Here is a 22,953-nt window from a genome sequence, read left to right as displayed (position 1 = left end):
GCCAGATCACAGACCCACGACTCAGATGGAACAATTTGAGGCAAATTAGATCTAGGGGCCGTAAACTCCCTCACCACAGTGAAAATCTCCTTGCATGAATTGGAAGCTGCCTCTATCCTCCTGGCAAGATAGTCCTTTTTCTCACGGAGGATATCGCGATGATAGGCTTTGACCGCCGTCCTGTATGCAAGTCTGGCCTCCAGATCATACTGGAGGCGCCACGCCCTCTCAGCCACCTTACACTGGCGGCGAGTGGCATACAATGCCTCAGTGAACCACGGGGCAGAAGCCCGCTTTACCGTGGCCCGGGGAGCCATCGCAGGGGCTAGGTCATTCAGCCTATCCATCAGCCAGACCTGCATGGACTCTACGTCCTGCTCTAAGTCGCCTGAAAGGGGGCACGGATGGTCCATGGAGGCCTGAGCTAACAACTCAGGAGTCACCTGGTGAAATGCCCTCGAGGCAGATCCATGCTGTCTAGGGGTATTACTGGATAATTTCTCCCTGCCCAAAACAGAGAACCTGGCCAACCTATGGTCGGTCCAGAGCACCGGGAGAAGCTCAATATCCACTAAAGGGACCGAGGAAAAAACCTGATCCAAGGTATGTCCCTTGTCGTGTGTGGGGCCAGAAAGGAAAGGGACAAGGCTAAGGGGGGCCGTAATATTGAACAATTTGTTCGCATCCGGATCCTCACACACGTCCATGTGAAAGTTAAAATCTCCCGCCAGCAGACAATGCTGAGCTCCCAGAGCTAGTCCAGAAATGGCTGCCTGGAGGTCATCAAAGAAGGAACCCACTGGTCCAGGGGGCCTATATACCAGCAACCCTTTCAAAGCTTGATGAGGGGCCAGCGTAATAGTAAAGGCGAGGGATTCAGAACCTGCGATAGTTTCCAGAGGGAGAATAGTACACGAAGCAAGCTTGTTCACCACCAAAGCCACCCCACCTCCCCTTCCCTTCGCTCTATCTTGTCGAAAGATGTTATAGTCCGGTGGAATAGCCGCCATGATGTCAGGATTAGACAACTCCCCCAGCCAAGTTTCAGTCAGCATCAGACATAATGGTTTTTCCCTAACAAGGAGGTCAAAGATCTCCAGGGCATGTCTGCATACTGATCTCGTGTTGAGCAATAAGCAAAGATGTTTCACACGATCCTCTCCTCTCCACAGTGAGGCGGCGGGGGCATAGCCAGGCGACCAACCACACCCAGGACAATGCCTTTTTCCCCTGTATCGACCCGGGAAAACGGATCGACAAGCGCAAGAAGATTTTTGCAGAGAGCGAAGTTCCTGCGATGAATAGCAGACCATCTTCCCGCGACAGAGAGCCCTATACCGCCAGATCTACCCGCCGCACCGACGCCTCCGGAACGCTGATGGGCGCAGACGGGCAGGACTCTGGCAAGACTCAGGCAAAGTGAAGGCAACCCCGCTGCGCGATCCCGCTGCGCTGTGAGGACAGGTTTAAATAGGGCCTCCAGTTGAGGTAGAAACCGCCCCACGAGGACGCTCAATATGGCGCCGCCAAAGCGTCACTGACCTACCCAAGATGGCGCCCAAAGTGCTAGCGCTACAGAGCCCCTACTGCCCCAGACCCGGACCCGCTAAAACAGCGGTGGAAAACTATTACATGCAGGTAAGGGGGCACTCCCAAGTAAAAGCAGGGGATAAGGAAAAAACAAAGAAACAAAAATACAAAACGGGTATTTTAAAACGAACGCGCTGACCAAGCAGCGCTGAGAGCTATGCTGAGCCGCCCCAACGGTCAAACGATTCCAAACAGCGCGTCAGGGCAGAGGACCGCCTTAAATAGGGCCTCCAGTTGAGGTAGAAACCGCCCCACGAGGACGCTCAATATGGCGCCGCCAAAGCATCACTGACCTACCCAAGATGGCGCCCAAAGTGCTAGCGCTACAGAGCCCCTACTGCCCCAGACCCGGACCCGCTAAAACAGCGGTGGAAAACTATTACATGCAGGTAAGGGGGCACTCCCAAGTAAAAGCAGGGGATAAGGAAAAAACAAAGAAACAAAAATACAAAACAGGTATTTTAAAACGAACGCGCTGACCAAGCAGCGCTGAGAGCTATGCTGAGCCGCCCCAACGGTCAAACGATTCCAAACAGCGCTTCAGGGCAGAGGACCGCCTTAAATAGGGCCTCCAGTTGAGGTAGAAACCGCCCCACGAGGACGCTCAATATGGCGCCGCCAAAGCGTCACTGACCTACCCAAGATGGCGCCCAAAGTGCTAGCGCTACAGAGCCCCTACTGCCCCAGACCCGGACCCGCTAAAACAGCGGTGGAAAACTATTACATGCAGGTAAGGGGGCACTCCCAAGTAAAAGCAGGGGATAAGGAAAAAACAAAGAAACAAAACAGACATAGTTTGCTTTCCGAACAGCGCAAGAGGAGCCAAATAGAGAAAGTGTTGTTTCCGGTAACATTGAAACGTGTGTGATATTCATAAGCGCCTGGAATACTGTCTGCCAAAAATCATGAAAAACTTGACATGTAAAAATAAATGTGGGACCAATCTCCTGCTTCCATCTAACTGGCAGCAAACGCATTTGCCCAGAACAGCAATGAGCATATTGTGCAATCTGTAGGGGGTGTAGTAGGCCAAGACCCTAGACAGGAAGGTCATTCCTTTAAAATGTGTGGCCCGCAAAGTTTTATGTCTCAGTTCTGAAATGTAGGTCAACTCACCCTTGGTGATAGTCCATCCAGTGGTATGGTGGATTTTAGCTAGTGTGACTCTTTCAAGAAGCTCTTGGTGTTCTTACGCACAATCCGATTCTAGCTCCCCAAACCTACTAACTGACTTTTATATAAAAGGTGCGTCACTGCATATGTCTCTGGGCTCATAATGGAATACATTGTGAATAGCAGGCTAAATATCTGTCGACCACTAAACATTAAGACCCTGGCTTTGTCTCCCATAAGTAGTGTTGTGGGAGACAAAGCCATAAACTTACCGAAAAGAATATTTTCGCGTGACTACCTGCTCTGTCACTGCTCAGGTAATTGCACAAATTGTCCAAACTTGACTGCCAAAAAACTCCAACAAACACATGGCAATGCTGTACCAGCTGAAGTATGAAACTAATCATATACAACCAGTGGTGGTTCCTCCGCTAAGGTAGAGGAGCGTGGCCCCACTGCTTTTTACCAGTGAAATAAAGGGATAATAATGTTAATATTTTATTTTCTCTTCTGCAGCTGTGCGTGAGGGGGCGGGGAGGAGTGGTAGCACCCTCCCAAGTGCAGAATGACTGCTTGGCCGGCCCTCTTGAGCTGGCCAAACAATCTAGAAAATTAATACCCCCCACAATGCTGTAGGGCAGCACGTACAATGGTGCAGTCTCAATCCAGTAGGGGAAGACCTGAGAACAAGCTCAAAATAATAGAGAGAACGCTACAACAAGGAATACTTGAACCTGGGCTGTCAATCCAGGAGCGAAATACACGGGCCAGATACACCACAAGATCAGAGACCATAGTCCCACCACCTTCCCAGGGTGACACAAGGAGACAGCCACTTCTTGGGAAACGGCTGCATCAACTGAAAGTGGAGTAGAGAGCTAGCCCCAATAACGGCGTCAGTGAAACCCAAGTATAGAGAAAACACACGGGTGGTGATAATCCCAAACAACTGGGGAAGCCCTCATCCCTCTGTGCTGCAACCGCCCAGCTCTACAAAGTTGGCTTTACACCTGTCGGGAATGGGGTGGATCTCAAACGCCGAGCCCGGACACTATGGATCTCAGCAAAAGACAGGAGCACACTGATGAGGAAGAAGCAGGAGAAGCGAGAAAGGAGACTACCCAGTCCCGTCCCACTTTGGCTGATATAATGCAGGCAATCATAGGGTCTTGTGAAACGCTTGAACTAAGATAGATGCCATAGGCACAGATTTGAATCTACTGAAAGACGACCACCACCGCCTGGCAGAGCGGGTACCAAACACTGAATGCACGATGGCAAACATACCCTCGGAGGTCGCAGAAATGGGTAAAGCTTTGTCAGAGGTAATGAACAGGGTGAAGTCCCTGGAAATAAGGGTAGAAGACATTGAAGGGAGTTCCGTAGAAACAATATACGAATCATTGGGCTTCCGGAGCGGGCAGAAGGCAATGGCATGGTGTAATTTCTAGAACATTGGGTGAAAACAGAAGTGGCCCCAGAGGGCCTATCGTATTTCTATATGCAGGACCGAGCACACAAGGTAACGGCGCGACCCTCAAAGCTGGGAGACCCCCACGGCCTGGGATTGCTCGCCTCGGCCATTTTAGAGACTGGGACCATATGTCACAAGCCCGACAAAACAAAACTCTGCTAATTGGGAACAGCAAAATAAAGATTTTCCCGGATATTACGAGGGAGATGCAGAGGCAGCATGCCTCCTTCCTGGCTGTAAAGAAAAGCCTCAGACCGCTCCAGCTTCCGTACGCAATGAAATTACCAGCCAGACTAAGAGTGGCCGCGCCAACCGAAACCCAACTCTTCCAGACTTTCCAAGAAACGTGGAACTGGCTGGAAACGGTCCAGTTGAGAAGATCCCGAGAGAACTCACTGGGGGAAACAGCCCAGAAGAAACAAAGAACTCCAGAAAAGCCAGCACGCCATCCTCAGAGCAAGCTAGGGAAGAAAGACATAGAATACTACTAAGTTGCAGAGCTGAGCCAGGCGGATTCCAGTCCTGAATCCATGAGGAACGACATGGAGGAGAGAATATCAGAAGGTTCCCGAAGTGTTAGTTCGGCGGAGGAATCTGACACAGACCTTCCCAAGGTCACCCCCAAGTCAGTAGACCAGATCATCTGAACAGAGTCCCCAGCGGCAGGCGAAGATGCATGGACAATAACTCTACTCCTTGATATCCTTTTTACCCCGAATCAGGGGTAGACAATCACATTGGAAGGGGTTTCTAACCAACAGGAGAGGGGAGTGGAGGGGCAGCGGGGCGGGGTACAATCATCATCAAGATGGAGGGGGGACAGGAGGGGAGGGACCCGAGGACACTACGCCTAGACTTCACCAGCAATCACAACAGCGCAGGTAGTCTGCAAAACTATTCCAATTGGTATTGAGTTTGGATGGGTACTGGACTATTCCCTGTCCTGGGGAGGGGATGTTGGGGAGTTTGTTCTTTAAGGGGATCACAAGTTGGGGCTAGGCGTACCTGGACTAAAGTAATTGATGGACTAACATTGACACCAACCCAATGGTTTCCGCCGTAGACGTAAAATACATCTCGTGGAATGTGAGAGGGATGCACACCATTACCAAGCACCATAAAATACATGCATATCTGGTTAAAAGGGGCGTCCATATAGCGCTTCTAAAAGAAACCTACAATACTGCTAAGCAAGGTGAAGCACTCCAGAGAAGATGGAGAGGACAGGTGTACTATAAGAATTAATCCGTCTTTGCCAGGGGGTCCTTATATAGGTGAGATCAGAAGTCCCATTTCAATGTATTAAGCGCATAATCAACCCAGAGGGGCGCTACGTAATTCTTGTAGGCAAGTTAGATGGCAGAGACATAACAATTGGGAACATATACAGACTTAATACAGATCAAGCCTCATTCTTAGCAGAGTTCTCCAGGAAGTTAGCCCCATACTTGACTGGCTCGGTGCTAATGAGCAGTGACTTTCATTGTATCAAAGATATAGACTTAGATCGCTCCCATCCCCTACGGCGGGATTCACCCATTGTTCGTATGGCCGAAGCACGAAGAGCATGACAGCAACAATGGGGATTAGTAGACTCCTGGAGGACATCACACCCACGTGATAGGGACTACTCATTTTTTTCATATCTGCACGGCTTACATGTTAGGCTGGACACCATACTCTGGTCCCCTGACGTCCATTAGCATGTGAAATCAAGCGAGTACCTCGCCCGTATGATTTCCGAACACAACCCCCACTTCATTGAACAAGAGAACCGCTGCGCATCCCCACTTGGCGACTAAGATTAGAAGCCTTGGAAGACCAGGTCTTCCAAACAACGATAAGATAAGAGATAGGGCAATACTTTGAAGATAATACTGGGACTGCCAATAACCAATTGAGTGAATGAGACTCATTCAAAGTTTGATCACGGGGAAGTGCATCTCAGAGACGGTGGGGATCAGGGGGACGCTCTTTAGAGATACTTGGAAAGCCGAACAACATAGTAGGGAACTCGAGCAAGAGAGACCAGGTAATAGGGAACTGCAAGAACAACTTTTAGCCACCAAAGAGTCGGTGGCAGAACATGTAGAAAGATTTTGTTGTTTTGATTATAAGAACTACAAGGTCAGAGCTCATGCGGAAAGGGACAAGTCTGGGGTGATGCCAGCGTGGCTAGCTAACCCGGCTAAAAGAGGGTCGATCATCCTTGAAAACAGAGATGCACGGGAAGGGGAATCATATACACAACAAGATATAAATAAGGTGTTCTTAAAATACTATGCCAAGTTATATAATAGCAGGACGGTGAGCTCATTTCCTGACATAGACAGTTTTATAGGGCCTCAGGCTTTACCAACTATAGACGAAGAAGCAGCCACTACACTGGGAAGGGATATAGAGTTGCAGGTGGTCAGGACAGGCATTAAAGCCATGGCCAGAAATAAGACACCAGGGACAGACTGCTTTCCAGTCCAGTGCTACTCGACGTATGTTTCCATTTTGGGGCCAAGACTAGTAGAAGTGTACAATGAAGGTGGGGGCGCTACCGAGCTCTATGAGCAACGGACAAGACCGCATATAAGCCACTCTCCATGCTTAACTTGGATTATAAAATCTTATGTAAAATCCTAGCTACGAGGCTCCTCCCCGCATATGGCAGACCTCATACGCATGGACCAAGCATGGTTTATCCCAGCACGCAACACAGCAATGAATGTCAGAAGACTGATGCGTATCCTAGAGTCTGAAACCTATGACAAAGATGAGACAGTCATATTCGCAATCAATATCAAAAAAGCCTTCAATTGCTTAGAATGGCCTGATCTCTTCAAGGTGATGGAGAGATTTGGCATGGGATCAAAGTTCATAAAATGGACGTACCTGCTATACGCAGATTCTATGCCAGAGTCAACACTGGGGGCGTGATCTCCAAGACCTATCGGGTGGAGAGGGGTACCTGGCAGGGCTGCCTGCTCTCCCCACTATTATTTGCTCTGGCCATGGAGCCCCTTGCAGCCAGGGCCAGAACTGGTCTCCATTACAGAGGGTTGGAGGCGATGGGCCGAACACAGCACATCGAATTATACGCTGATGGCTTATCGTTATTCCTCCGGGATGCAAGTGCAGAACTGGAGCGAGCAGGGGAACTTCTTGCATCATTAGCTAGAGTATCGGGCCTCAACTGGCGCAAATCGTGCATTTTCCCTACGAAAGGCAGGACGTGAGAAACCACAAATGGAAGTGGAAGTGAATTGGGAGAGCAGGTGTCTCCCCTACCTGGGTGTTACAATTTACAATGAGCTGACTTACTGGAGGGAAATGTAGCAAAGGCAATTAGTGATGGGAAAGCGTAATTCGCCTTTTGTGGAACGCTACCCTTATCGGCTATGCAGAGGATATCCTAGTTGAAAATGGTGCAACTGCCAAGGTGTTGTATCTGTTTGGAGTTCTGCCTATTTGGATTCCAGCAGGAATGTTTTGTTATCTTAAGTCCCTAGTGATCTCCTTTATATGGGGTATGGGTATGCACAGAGTGGCATGGGCTACATTAACAAGTCGAAAGAGTGCGGGAGGCCTTGCACTTCCGGATTTCAAATACTACTACCTTGCAGCACAACTGCAGCGGTTCACGAAATAGGTCGATGTGAGAGTGGGAGACGCAGACCAGCCAAATGTTATAGTCCCCATTCTGACGGTATTGTCCAATATAGTGCTCTGTCTGCCGGCCCACAGGAGAGATGAAAATGATGAAATCACGGTAATAAGCAAATGCTGGACTGGGACTCACTAGAGAGCTAAAACTAAAAAACCATAAGCCCCTGAGTTTCCACTTGCCATTTGCATGGCACTTCCCCACGGAGGGAATTGGTGAGGGCTGGAGGCCTGGGCAGAAGCAGAAGTGACCACCATGGGCATGTTGTATGACGATGGAACCTTACTCCCGGTTCATGAATTCAGAGAATGATACGACGTCCTCAGAGGTAATTTTTTACTATATACTGCCCTTACGAAAGCAATACAAAACAAGCATTTACAATGCAATAGGTCACGCATTATTAAAGTTTGAGCTATTGGCATTGTAAATGACAATACCTTTTATTTATTTGTTTTTAAAACCTGCAATCGGTGCATAAACACGCCCTTTGAACGTATAGTCCTTGCTTACGATGAGCAAGGCTGGCAGTAAAAGAGACTGCCAGCCCTGCTTCTCATAAGCATGGACTATAAGTACAAAGTGCTTGTTTACGCACCGATGCAAATGAATAAAAGGCATTGTCATTTACAATGCCAATAGCTCAAACTTTAATAATGCGAGACCTATTGCATTGTAAATGCTTGTCTCTTATAGCTGCAACCCCTTAACTGGATTCCAGACCTTTTCACCTGAGCCCATGGCGGAGAACGGTGCCTTTACTGGGATCTTTCATTCCCACGGATTGTATATGATGCGCCGTGGAATTCCAACACTAAACTGCTCTCTCCTTTCAATTCATTCTTCCTCACATCTGGAAAAACCCAAAAGAAGGCCTCCTGGCACTAATACCAAAACCTCTTCATACTCCGGTGATCCAACCCCCTCTGTTGACTAAAATCTTGCATAGGTCGTTCCTCGTCACGTCTTACCCTCGCAAACTCATCTCTTCAGAATGAAGCAACACCAAACTGCTTCAAGCTACTAAGGGGAAACCCTCCCTGAGAGAGCAAACTCTCATGCATCCAAACTAGGAGACAACCCCCTCCCCTCAAACCTACTGAGGAATCCTCCTAAATGATGAAACTTCTACAGAACAAGCCATCCAGCAGCTGACAAGCGGTCTATTTAAGCATCAAAAAGTGCACACTAACATGAAGGAAACAGGGGAGAAAGACGGGAAAGTAGTGACTGTTCCCTTCTACTTAACTGTGTGGTACACAACTATGTCCCCTCGTGGGAATCAAGGAAAAGGGGTTAAGCAGTGAGGGAGCAGTGGGGACAAAGTATGGGGCAGGAGTTGTAAGATTTTGCACTACCTCTCAGGCACAACTTTTATAAATTCAACCACTGACACTGCTCAGACACAACCATCATAAACTCAGCTAACGAAAGTGTGCGAGCCCAACCTTCATCAACACAGCCAGGGGCTATGTGTATGTTTTAGCACAACAAACCGAACTCCAGACCCTGCCCAAACATCATACACTTATGCAGCAAAACTACCCACTTCACATCCCTGGAACCACAGTAAAGTTGCCAAAAGATTATAGAAACTGTTGGGAAAAAACGCAAACTCCGGATATTAACCACGACACATCTCTTCCTCCACATTTTCGGATACACACCCAAGCAAATAAATCTCTTAAGTGAGCTGAAGTTGTATTGTCCAAGCACACACCGTACTTCTGCCGCTTTATAATTTTGTTTCTGGGGAAGGAGATGAAGGAAGAATATCTGGGAAGTATTTATTTTCAAAAAAGCACGGCTGTGCATTTAAAGCAAGAGAAAATGTGTCTGGAGCTAGACGAGGAACAAACTCGCCCATTGTTCACGGTGCTGGAGAGCTCCTGAAGAGAAAATTACCGCTGTTGTTACTGTAACCAGCAGCGAGAGTCTGCAACCTCCCCTGACAGCTAAAAACAATATTGGTGCCATTATGGCTAGATAAACATTAACAGAACAAACTAGATACAAAAAAACTGAAGTACACATTCTACTTCTTAGCCACCTATGAGGAGACCCATTAGTTACAGCAGAAAAAGCAGTCTTCCGGGAGCTGCAGACATATGTAACAGGTCAAGTCCAGAAGTCCAGTCACAACCCTAGACACATGCGAGTCTTTCACGTACACATCTGTGTGTACCTACACACACCATGCCCCCCACTTCCGTGAGCACCTGCAACAGACACTGTGCCTCCTGTGACTCCCTAACCCTCACACATGAATGTCAACAACAGATTAGACATAAATCACGTTGAAAAAACGAACCCTTGTCTGAAGAGTGTAACAAACTCCAACTACTTCCCCCCACTGCCCGTTTTAAGCATCAAGAGCCTATGGCAGACGCATCAACGTCTGCACGTGCACACCTACTGAGACAATCAATACCATGACCACAGCTGCAGACGGTAAGCAAACACACACCAGAAAGGGACCAATAGCACTGCAGAGCCAAGGACATACCATAGGGCGGCGACTGAAGATCTAATCCACCAGCACTAATAAGGCCCTCCCAGTTGACAACACCCAGACGACACACACAGTCAGATTGATAACCACAACGCGAAGCACTTTCGGGAGGTGAGCAAAAAAAAAAAACACGAACGTGAAGTGCAAAGTCCCAAGCTGGAAAGAGCAAAAACTTTAAATATCAAGGGAACAGGCAAGTAGCAGGTGAGATGTTCTTCGTCAGCTGCTGGAAAGATGCAGTCCATTCAAATGAAACCGGAGACCTACATAGGCGATGAATCTGAGCAAATCCACCTTGGCAAACCTAAAACAGCGAGCGGCTTCTCTGGGAAATAGCAGGCAAGAGCCACAGAACTCTTTGGCAGCGCAGCATCAAGTCTACAGCTCTTCCAACTGAAAAAACAAAGCTAAGCTGCTCCGATTGGACAGCGAGAGCCCAGGCTGCCTTGCGCGCTGCCAACACTAAGTCAACAAACCACCACTGGGACAGATCTCCCTGAACGAGGCGGTCGTGATTTCACCCGCTGTACCCTAAAAATAAATACATCTTAAAATGCTCCTTCCCTGCTTGAGATATTATATTACTAGACCGGAGAGGGGGTGGGGGTGTTTCATGAAAGTAATAAGGGTTTGCCCTAGTTCAGTCAGGTTTGCTGTCGCTCCCCTTGCTTGCCTCACCCTCAGGCTCCCCTCCTGTATATTTTGATGAACGTTCGAAGAAAATACGGAGTCCGGCTACATTCTGGCAACATGCACTGGCAAATGACAAATACCACAGGTACCGTAGCTGAGTCATCTTGACCCGGGAAAGCGCTACGGATATTACAGTACCATTGATTTTTGCGGTGATTTAAGTTCAAGGTACACAACAGACATGCATACAGGTATATTTGGTTTAAAAAAACAGAAGTGTAACAGTGGCAAATATTAAATATTATAACTAACAACCTGCAATTACTTGTATTTTAATACATTTCAACAGTGCTCACCCCACACAGAGAGCTGCAGAAAACCCAGCGCAGTGCAATGCCGCCATCTAACGTTCGCAAGCTGGGCAAACCTGGAAAGTGTTACAGATTATATGATATGTGCTAAATGTAAAAAAAAAAAAAACCTTGAGTGGTGCGCGCGCCACTGCGAGGCATATGTCTTCAATTATCGCGCCCGTGTCTGGGCACGATAATTGAAGACATGTGGGCTTTGGTGCGCGTTACAGACACCAATCAGCCATGGGCGGAGCTACGCGACCGACCATGGCCTATTGCATGTTCTGTTAAAAAAACAACACACACGCAAAGCCCAATCAAAGTGGATCATAGGAAATGAACACGCACAAGCGTTTGGAATTTCCAGGTCCATTTTGAAAACCCTGCCAAAAGGACTCCGGCTGAGCGAACACTGCTGCGCAGTGTATCGCTAGGCCGAGACCCAAACACTCTGGAGGGGGACTCTCGGAACTACCCACATCAGGAGGGTGCCAGTACGTGGTGTTAGCCTCCGGGACTTTTAAAGCTATGACTTGCCTCTACTGAGGTCTCAGAAATGAAACACTGCCCGCCCTTACACGACTAAGAGAAACCTTGGAAGGAGACCTGGTAACAGCTATTGAGGAGAAAGCATGGGACACATTAGTGGAGAGAACACCAAAAGTCACTAGGAATGCCAGGTTCCAATTAATACATTTTTATGTGTTACACAGAGCCTACTTCACACCAGCACGCATCAACAAATACTTGGGGATAGGAAGAGCCCAATGCCCAAGATGCGGGAAGATATGCAGCTTATCTGCATGTGTTCTGGGACTGCCCGAGGATAGGGTCTGACTAAAGGGGGGTTACGGCAACAATAGCGGAAATAACTGAGAAAGAGGTTCAAGCTACACCAGGATACTGTCTTTTGCACTGGTTCCCACACACATCCAAATTTAAGGTCACGAGCCGGTTCCAAGACTTGGTGCTCCTGATGGCCAAAAGAGAGATCACTAAAAACTGGAACTCCCAGGGGATCCCTTGATGGAGTGATTGGAAAAGGAATTTACAAAATGGGCGACATACAAAGGACTGAGCGAAACCAGGCGAGGCAATGGGATCCCTGGAAACAGCCAGAGCGTGGGAAACATTAGTGACGCCACTAAAACAATCACCGAACTCGGAGGACGAAAGAGCCTAGGTCGAGCTCATTGAGGAGGGAGGTCAGAAGTGATCGAGGATACACCCCCTCACATTGCCTACCGAGAGACAAAGAGCCAAAAAAAACAGGGAGCGAAACCAGATAGGGTGACATTAATAGAAACCGATCGCATCCAGGCCCGACTAGGGGAACGGTGAGGGGAGGGGTGAGAGTTGGGTATCTAATTGTGTTTATTAGCACATGAAGATATGTTAGCAGAAAAAGGAGTTAGGTGAATCAAAGGTGTGTCAAAAGAACAACAGAACGTATCTGACAGACGTTTCGTTATACTTAACGTATTAATGATAAACTGAGTAGCAAACGTTCTTCATAATAAGATACTATGAATGTCTACAGGTAATACCTAGGGACTGAATCGTAAAACGGCTTGGATTGTAAGGCTCCAATGAATAATGTGAAATGTGTAGACTTGGAGAAGAGATGTTTAATTAAATATGTTTACAAAAAAAACAGTATTGGGGACATTGGACAGCCCGGGCGTATACCCTAGTTGATTCTTCTTACTCCTGCATCCTTGGTGTTAATGTTATGTTATGTTATCAGCACTTTTATAGCGCACAGTTGCCCCAGCAAGGGGGCGTCCCGGCGCTTTGGACAGGCATAAAAGACATAGCACAAGACATCAGAGAATCAGAGGGCAGGAAAGCGAAATGCTAAAGTACAGAAGGGAACAAATGGGTTTTGATAGCCCTCCTAGAGTCAAGCAACTCATCCAGTGCACGAATTTGGGATGGAAGTGAGTTCCATAATTTAGCAGCTAAGACCCGAAAGGATCATCCTCCGGCTCGGCAGAGCTTGAAACCGTGGGACCACCACCAGGTTTTGACCCAAAGACCTCAGGGAACGAAAAGGAACATAGGGAATGAGAAGATTCTCAAGGACCTGGGGGGAGGACAATTTGAGGATCTTAAAAGACAGACATAAGGTCTTAAAGTCAATCCGTTGTGCCATGGGCAGCCAGTGTAGCGTCCGAATAGTTTCTTTCACGGAGCAGAACCTCGGTAGACCCACCAGGGCTCTGGCAGCAGCATTTTGAACAAGCTGCATCCGGGCAACTTCTGTCTGATTGGCCCCGAACAGGAGCGAACTGGCATAGCCAAGCCGTGATAAAATAGTAGCCTGCATAATCAGCTGCCTAGTGGGGGCATCAAAAAATGTCAGGATGGGCCTAAGCCCTCGCAAAATCCCGAAACAAGTAGCTGCCACTTTTTTTGTGTGGCTGCAGAAGCTAAGGGCAGAGTCTAGCCAGACACCTAAGTTTTTAACCTCCGAAACCGGAGTTGGAGTAACACCTAGCTCTGAAGGCCACCACTTTTCACCCCAAAGGTTACTATGTTTGCCCACGATCAGGACCTCTGTCTTCTTAGCATTGAGCTGAAGACAGTTATCTGTCATCCAGCCCGCTACAGCTAAGAGACCGTCCCGGAACCTGGGGGCATCAAGGTCGGACCTCCCACTCAGTGTCACCGCCAGCTGCGTGTCGTCAGCATAGGAGAGTATAGTCATGCCCCACTGCTTGGCGACCGCAGCCAGCGGCTGCACATTAAGGTTAAACAATGTGGGGCTCAGTGCCGATCCCTGAGGCACTCCCAGTTCGAGCGGATAGGATTTAGACTCGAAGGGTGGAGTTGCAACCCTGAATGAACGATCGGCTAAAAAAGACCGAAACCAGTCCAATGCTCTGCCAGAGACACCAGCCTCTTCCAGACGTTGCAGCAGAATCGTGTTAGCCTCTGTAGATGATCAGACAGAATACCATTGACATGGGCCTCGGCAACCTTCGCGACCCACGGGAGCAAAGAGATTGGTCGGTAATTCTTCAATTTGAGGGGGTCCAACGTGGGTTTCTTTAGAATCGGGGTGACAAAAGCCTGTTTCCATTTAGTTGGAACCGTACCTGAGGAAAAGGACAAGTTGGTAAGATGGCGCACAGGAGGGAGACCGAGAATAGATGGTTCCCTAAAATGCGCCGGTCTGAGAGGGTCGGCAGGGGAACCAGATTTTACTTTAGTAGCCAACCTATTAAACACCTCCTCCGAAAGGCCATATAATAATCTCTTATGCCATGGCCCCTTGATAAAGATTCCATATCATTACTAAAAAATTGTTCAGGAAAGCCGGATTTCCTAATAAATAACAGTGCACACCAATTAACCAAATCGAATGCTTTTTCGGCAAACTTCATTGAAATGGCAACATTTTCCTTGTTGCTAGGAAAATAATCTATAGCTTGGATTAAAAAGCTGATATTGGCAGATAAAGCCTACTTGGTAAAAAAAAAATGCACTGATCTGTATGTATTAGGCTATTGGTTAATGGAATAATGCATAGAGTCTAGATTTTTGTAAATAATTTATAGTCCAAGTTCAGGAGACTAATCGGTCTGTAGGAATTAACATTGGTGGCACTCTTGTCCTTTTTAGGCCTCACCTAGTGACGCAGCGCAATAGATCTCGCTTTGCGAGATCTATTGTTGTCGATTTTTCTTCCGAAGGAGGACAGGAGATGTGCACGCGCGCGGACAGCAGAAGTTCACGCGCAGGGAGTCTCTTCTCTGGTGATCTCAGCTGCTGCTTGTTGGCAGAGTGGTGAGAGCGTGTGATAGGTGGACTGCTTAAAAACTCTCTTTTTACTGAGAGAGCAGTACATTGGTGAGAGCAATGTGTATAAACATTTTAGAGACCATGATTAAAATTATATCATAGTTTAACATGCTGGTGCCAAATTGAGATACAAGTGAAATAAAACGGCGTCAGCTTGGGAATATCTGTGATTGTGGGAGAAGCTCTGGTTAAAATAAAACCAAAAACCTTGCGTTGTAAAGTAGCACTCGTTACAACGCGTACTAATACAATGTGTATCATTACAACGCGGGTATTAGTATGCGTTGTCAATTACGAGATACCATTACAACGCAAACTTTTACAACAACTATGCCTTTACCACGCATGCCATTACAACGCAAAAACATGCGTGGTAAAGGTATTGTCGTGGTAAAAGTTTCCAAGGTAAGTGACAGTCCTCTCACTACATTTATACTACCCAGCACGACCCCCCTACACTATCCTAAACCACTACCCTACACAAACACCACTGCACTACCCTAAACCCTAAAACACTACCCCCAGCACGACCCCCTACACTACACAAACACCACTGCACTACCCTAAACCACTACCCCCAGCACGACCCCCTACACTACACAAACACCACTGCACTACCCTTAACCCTAAATCTACTCTCAGCACGACCCCCTACACTACCCAAACACTAATTCTACATTTTGGAACTAGGGCATTTTAACCTTGTGTGCCTGCCAGATACAAAGAGAAGATCCTGTGTTAGGGAGGTGAAGCAAAATTAGACCTTACTCTAGCAATCAATGCAAAATTAATCCAAAGTCCTATATTAATAATTTAATGTATGGCTTATATGTATATGTTATAAAAAATGAATGTAATTAATTATCAGTTATGTTATTGCCGTACTTAAAACAATAGCGATTCAATTGTGTGAGTGTTAATCCACTGTCGCTTAGTATAATTTCCATAAAGTGTCCATTTGCTTGTTTGAGTTGTTAGCAAGATGGCACGTGGTTGCGGGTGGAGCACAAAGCAGAGGGTGTCAAAAACAAGCTACACAGTTCCAGTTTTAAAAATGCCACAGATCAGGAAAGTCGGACAGAGTCACGACCTTGTGGCGGCCAAGGCTTCCTCAACGCAATCCTGAGGTTGGACTTGCTTATCCATTAAATCAGAGCTTGACAAGCTGTGCTCTGACATCAGTGTGCTCTTTTGTGGAACAGCCATGAGCATTACAGATGCTGTTATGCCAACAACTAGGCTCCTCTGAGGGCTCCCTCCCAAGCATGAAGTTCTCTTCCTAGCCCCGGAGACCAGACACACCCTGCCTCTTTTGATTTATCAAACTGCCATGTGCTGCAGAAGCTGAAGGCTTTGGACGTGGGAGCGCCTAAGTGACAAGGACATATCCCCGCCAGCCTGGGAACCAATTAAAGCAACTCTTTGTCACCACCACGGTCGGATTGGGAAGGCGGGCAATCGGGCATTGGCCAAAACGCTAGTGCCTAAGGGTGGTACGTGGGTCGTATTTTTTCAGGGCCCTTGCTTCTTTCCTGCTCTGTCAGGCCATAGCACTTCAGGCTATGGTGGGCAGGCGAGGGTGATAACTGGTAAGTGTCATCATCGGCTTTACTGGAGGCCAGGTTTTGCTCCATTTGTTGGGCCATTCTTCCCTCGGCCCCCATGGGGACGGCTAAACCCAGAAGCAGCATCTTGCCCCAGACCCCTCCCCTGCAAGGTCATCCTATTCAGGCAATGGTGGGCCAGGGAAGATGGGAGCATGCAGGGGCCCCGCTGGGGGTCCAGGATTCTCTGACTATGGGCCATCTACATCTCAGCCCCCTTGGAGCAGCAGCAGCAGTGTCCTTTTTTCCTAACCCCTCCCATGCAAAGCCCTCGTCCTGAAGCTATGGAGGGATCAGGAGGTCGTGAAGTAAGAGAAGCCTTCCTGGAAGGTGTCTGCATTTGCATAGGCCTCGCTGTGAAGCAACCTTTATTAACCCGTTAACCGCAGCAGTAATTCCGCCGCTGTGGGGGCGTTCTCTTGCGCGGGCGGGGCCACGTGGGCCATTGGACGTGCGCAGCACTACGAAGGTAGGGCTCGCGACGGCAGCAGGGAAGGGCTTAAGCTTTTATTAAACTAAAAAGGAGGTGGTGTTACAGCCAAACCTGCTAACTTTAAAGTGGGAAACCATCCTGTGATTCTGGACAAATCATTTCATCTCCCAACATCTGAAGTAACAAGCATTTGCAATGCAATAGGTCTCGCATTTATGCAAGTTTGAGCTATTGACATTGCAAATAACAATGCCTTTTATTTTTGTTTTTGTTTTAAAAACATAAATAAAAGGCATTGTCATTAACAATGCCATTAGCTTAAACTCTGGTAACTGCGAGACCTATTGCATTGCAAATGCTTCGTAACCCCTTGGCCGCGGTAGTAATTCCGCCGCGGCACTGGGGGGAAGGGGAGGTAGAGTGGCGCCGCCATGCTTGTGACGGAACCACGTCGTCATGAGCCACGGGCGAGCTGTGCTCATGACTGCGTGGTTCCGTCATGACTCCACCCACTCACTAATTCGCCTGCATAGGCGGAGAATCAGTGCCGCGTGGGCGAAGCGGCCACATCAGGATGGAACCACGTCATCATGAGCACATGCCGCCTGTGGCTCATGACGGCGGGGTTCCGTCATGAGCAGGGATGGGGTTAAGGAAGCTGACGATTTTCGATTGCTGAAAGGATTGAGGAATGGCCTTTCCTGTCCTAAACTGGTTAAGCAAGCTTTCTAGGAAGGATAGCAGCTCCTTGGAAAAAATCTTAAACAGTTCTGAGGGGATACCGCTACTGCCACAGGCTTTATTATTTGGCATGCTTTTGTGAGCACGCATTGCCTAGTCAACCTGTATTTCCTCTAAGACTGTCCCCCTTTGCACTCTCGGCGCTTGCTGCCTGGCAGGGCTCTGAAAGAACTTTTCCAATCTATATCCCGAGACCTTCTCTGATTTGTCATAAATATTCTGAAAATGTTGGACAAAAACCTCAGCAATGTCACTGCTTTCATCCACTAAAAGATGGGTGTCTGGGTTTTCAATCCTATCGATTATCGGTTTGTTTGCTCGCAACCTGGTGGACCAAGCAAGAAACTTGCTGATGTGCTGACTCTTCGTAACCTTTTTGTTGGAATGGCTGGATGAGGACTGGCTATCTTTTGTTGGAAAATGTGATATGTTATGTTGCCAGGAGACTTGGGTTTTTGATTCAGCCGCCATTAATGGGTTTACATCCTATTGTTCTGGTGCAACTCTGTCTATTGTGGGAAGGGGGAGGGTGGGGGGTTGCTATTTTTTTATAGTATACTCTATTAAAAATGTGAAGGTAAACATCCTAGCCTTGGAGCCGGGCTATGAAATCCTGCATCTTTATATATACCAAAGCAGCTTAGTAGCCTCTTAATACATTTTTATTTTAACTTTTTTTCGGCACACCCCACAGGCATCATGGAAGAGCTGGGAAGGTCCGTCTCAGATTTTATGCATAGGCAGAAAAAAACAGACATCACGGATTTGGGCGGGCGATTTTAATATTTTTTGTTTGTGTGTGTATACATATGTGTTTATATATACATATATGTGTGTGTATATATACCTATATGTGTGTCGTTTTAGCAATGTTGAGGGTGACCGCACTGGCCCCTTTGCACACTCAAATTATGGTGAAGCTCTTAATCACCTTATTTTATCGCACAATCTAATTTTGTATCGAACATTTGGGACAATGGTGAAAAAAACCACCCACTTTTGTAGGAAGGGGCAAGGGCATTACTATTAATTTTGCTCTTATTTCTAGGGACTTGGCATGCAACCTTATCCATTATGAAGTATGCTCACCCCCCAAAGTGACCATAACCCTATTATAGTAAGCATTTGTGCTTCCTCTTGTTATGACACACACGGTAAGATCATACCCGCAGTTAACTATCAGCCAAATATGGGAGTTCATCTAAACTGGAGTTAAATAGATCGACGTTACTTTTTTAACTCTTTGGTGGTGGAAGCTTCCAATGAGTTCTCCAGTTGTCTCACCACAGTGGGGGATGCGCCCAAAATCCGAGACTGTATTATGAAGAACTGTGAAATTATATCCTGCAGGCTCATATCGAATAAACCCCTCAGACCGAGCCGTGCATCCATGGTCTAGTTCTGAATGCACGAGAGCATTCCAAGCTCTAAAACAAGCCACTAATAAGATGCCACGTGATACCACTGTCATAAGGGAAGCACAACATAAATATAAGCTAGCCCTGCAACAAAGGAAACAGGGCATCCAAGCTAAAGCCTAGGAGGATCTAAATAAAGCAGCCGATTTGAAAGATACCAGACTCTTCTGGGGTATAGTCAACCAACCTTTTTTGTAGGACAACCAAGTTTCTAGCATTGAGTGCCATGTCCCTGACTGGATTGCTCACTTTTCTTCTATTTTTGGTCCAGATAACAAAGATGGTGTGTGCTCAAATGAAAATATGCCAGATCGCCACCCCATCAATGGCTAATCGATCTTGTAGATTTAGCTGTAGTGAAAAAAGCCATTATGAGTGCTGCAAGTGGAAAAGGCCCCAGTCCGGACAGGGTTCCAATTGATCTTTTTAAAAATAACTGTGAATTCTGGGCTCCTCTTATCACAAATGTAGTGAGGGTTGCAGTGAAAGGTGACCTTATAGATTCATGGTGCCAAACCATCCTTTACTCATCTTGTAAGAAAGAGGATTGCAACTGCCCTGTGTGTTCTCGTCCAATCTTGGTGATCGATTCCAGAGTAAAGGTTCTCAGGAGGGTAATCCTGGGCAAATTGGAAGACTGGGAAGAGGCTAACTCTTTTTTTCAGCCCTGCCCAGTATGGCGTTTGACAATGTTTAGGGACTGCAGAGCAAACGCTTAACCTAACTCTCTTCATAGACAAATATGTCAAAAGGCAGGAGACATATGGCGTTCGTGGACCTCTCCTGTGCTTTTAGCTTTGTAGATCGGAGCATATTATGGGACCTAATGGATTCCCCTCTTGTGGATCTGGTAAAATGCATGCATTGGGACTCCACAATGAGCATGCGCTTTACACGTAATTGGGACAGTACGGCCCCAATAAAGGTGACTAGAGGGGTAAGACAGGGTTGCAAATTGGCGCCTTTTCTTTTTTTTCTATTATACATTAATTCGCCTTAAGGGTTTGCAGTGATGTCCCTAGGATTGGTATGCAGGCAGTCCCTGTGCTGCTCTATGCAGATGACGTGGTTCTCTTAGGTCTGACCACAATTGTCCTCCAGAAGCTTCTGAATGAGTTTAACGATTTTATGCTAAGATCAAAATCAATCAAATGCTTTTATTAAGACCTGTGGTCCAAAACACATTAAGTCAAAATCATTTTATATAGGGGGGGGGGGGCACAAATTGAAAATGCCCCTTTTTTTAATTACCTTCGTATTTTGTTGGAGGCAAATAGATTGCGGAACAAGCTACTTGCTCAAAAGGCACAAAAGATGTGTGCGGCAGAAGATGCAATATTCAGATTTGAAAAAACCCTAGGGCACATGCCGGTCCACGAAATGGTCCAACTTTATAAAAGCAGGTGCCTATCGGTGGGCACTTAATGAGCCAGAGTCTGGGGCTGTATTGCCTTCCTGAAACTTCAAGTAATCGAGAATAGGCATTTGTGCAGGCTTTTTGGCAATTCCTAAATCCTCCTCAAGCCTTAATGCACATCTGGAATTGGGTATAAGGTTCATGAAGGACAGGATCTATATGGCACCTCTTTTATTATGGATAAAGCTGTAGAGCTCCCGAAATGCAAACCTTTTGAGAAAGGTATTGCTAGATTGTTTAAAGTTAGACAATATGACTTCTATCCCATGGTTGGCTTATGTGCAAAACACCTTTCACAGCCTGGGGTACAGTCATCTTTTTGAGTCACTGAAAAGCATAACCCCTGATCTTAAATAGAAGTCCAAGGGAGCTATGCAACTTACAAAGAGGGAATTAGACTAGACAAATCCTTTGATATGCCTACAGTTACAAGATATATGTAGATATTTACATCATCTGATATGGAGCCTTACCAGAATTGGATAGTAAATCCAGAGTGTAGATTTTATCTCACTAGATTTAGACTAAACGCAGTTAATTTCCTTGTGGCTTTCCCACTAGTGGGTTCCTTTCCTCCCATGTTGCCCCTGTGACTGTGTTACTGCCCAATCCACGGCACATTGTATGCTCTTTTGTACTTTATATGACTCTTTTAGATTGCGCTTTTTGCGTCCCGCCCTACTCCATAAGCACCTTAATTCTTATAAAGAGGGCCTGATCTATCTGCAAAGCTTCCAATCATGTGATGTTTGCATTGCTGTTCTTAGCTATATCATTGCTGCTATCAAATTGAGAAGAACTTTTTCACTTTAATGAATATTTGTTTTCTGATGCTTTTAAAATGTTATTTATATTTCTGAATATGTAAAAGTTTTATTCGGTGCTTTTGTGGTCCTACAATGACCGAATAAAGATGATTTTGATTATTGATTGAAATGCCTGGTGGCTATTGATTTTTTCAATGTAGAAAAAGTAACGCATCGCTTGATTGGCTACAGCCAGCTCATCCTTTCTAGTTTTTATGTTCTCTGTAGACAAGCTTATGTCAGTGGTACTATCCACCGTCACCTGTAGCGAGCGGACTCAGTCTTTATACTTTGTTTTTGTGATCCTGATAAGCTATAACATGCCCAAAGAAGGCGGCCTTGAACGCCTCCCGTACCATTACATCATCGGCAGTGCCACAATTAATCTTAAAATACTCCTTAATAAACCTTAATAAATAATCAAGTGTTTACTAGCCAACTGACATCCGAGAGTAGAGCAAGACTGAGTCGCCATCTGGCTAGATCTTTTGACTGGGCACTTAGCTGAATTTGGATCAAGATTGCGGAGTGATCAGAAAAAGCATTGACCCAAATATAAGTTTCATGGCACTGAATAGACCTGGTGGTGAAGAAATAATCTGTGCAGGATGCTAAAGAGAATTGTCACGAATAACATGAGCTTTGAACGAGTGGGAGTATCGCCTGGAAACAAAAGACTGAGGAAGGTTGTCTTTCAGGTGAGTTTCTTGAAGAAAGATAACTTTCAATTTAAATGTTGATACCAGCTCATTATGGTGCAGGCTTTTCACTTATTTAGCAGCCCATTTCAACTTTTTGTGTCATGGGATATATCAGTTCTTGATCAGAATTTGTTTACCTAATCGCTGCGATTATTTTTATTTTGACATCTATTATTGCCACCTAGACAGATACAGGTAATCCGAGCCTCCCTACCAGCCCTACCTGATTAATGAGGTGCCCTGACATTGCACCTACCTACGCTCCCATTAACCGGCTCCCATTAATCGATGACCAAAGGGATGCCTTAGCCATGCTAGGAGAGAACACGCCGGGGGAGGGACAGAGATCATTTGCATTATCTAGGCCCACTAACTGGGAAAATGGCATAGATATCCAGGTGCAGAAGATAGAAAGTGACAAGTGTAAAGAAAAAAAATTAAAGGCCATCTCCGATTCCTGTGAATATGTTTACTGATATGCCTCAAGTACAGCATATAAAGTGTATAAAGAGCGGCTTCATCAAAAAACATACATAGCTATTGCTGCAAAGTGCACACACTGGGCTATTTAGCAGAGAGAAGAGCCTGTTATGTCTCCAGGAGTTCCCAGCGTTTTGTGGCCCTCTAGCTTAGGACTTTTTGAAGAACCTTTTGTGCACCCTCTAGGGTAACACATAGGTTAAATTTGCCCTTAAA

General features: G+C 46.5%; 1 protein-coding gene across 2 annotated transcripts in view; it reads left to right on the top strand.

The window, feature by feature from the left end:
* Nucleotides 1–22,953, top strand: part of USP48 (ubiquitin specific peptidase 48) — a 725,601-nt gene that overhangs the window by 620,959 nt on the left and 81,689 nt on the right. The window lies entirely within an intron of this gene.

Source organism: Lissotriton helveticus, chromosome 5_1 (assembly GCF_964261635.1).
Source record: "Lissotriton helveticus chromosome 5_1, aLisHel1.1, whole genome shotgun sequence".
In the NCBI taxonomy this organism is placed as follows: domain Eukaryota; kingdom Metazoa; phylum Chordata; class Amphibia; order Caudata; family Salamandridae; genus Lissotriton; species Lissotriton helveticus.
The sequence above is the reverse complement of the archived record's forward strand: the minus strand, read 5'-3'. Positions and strand labels throughout refer to the sequence as shown.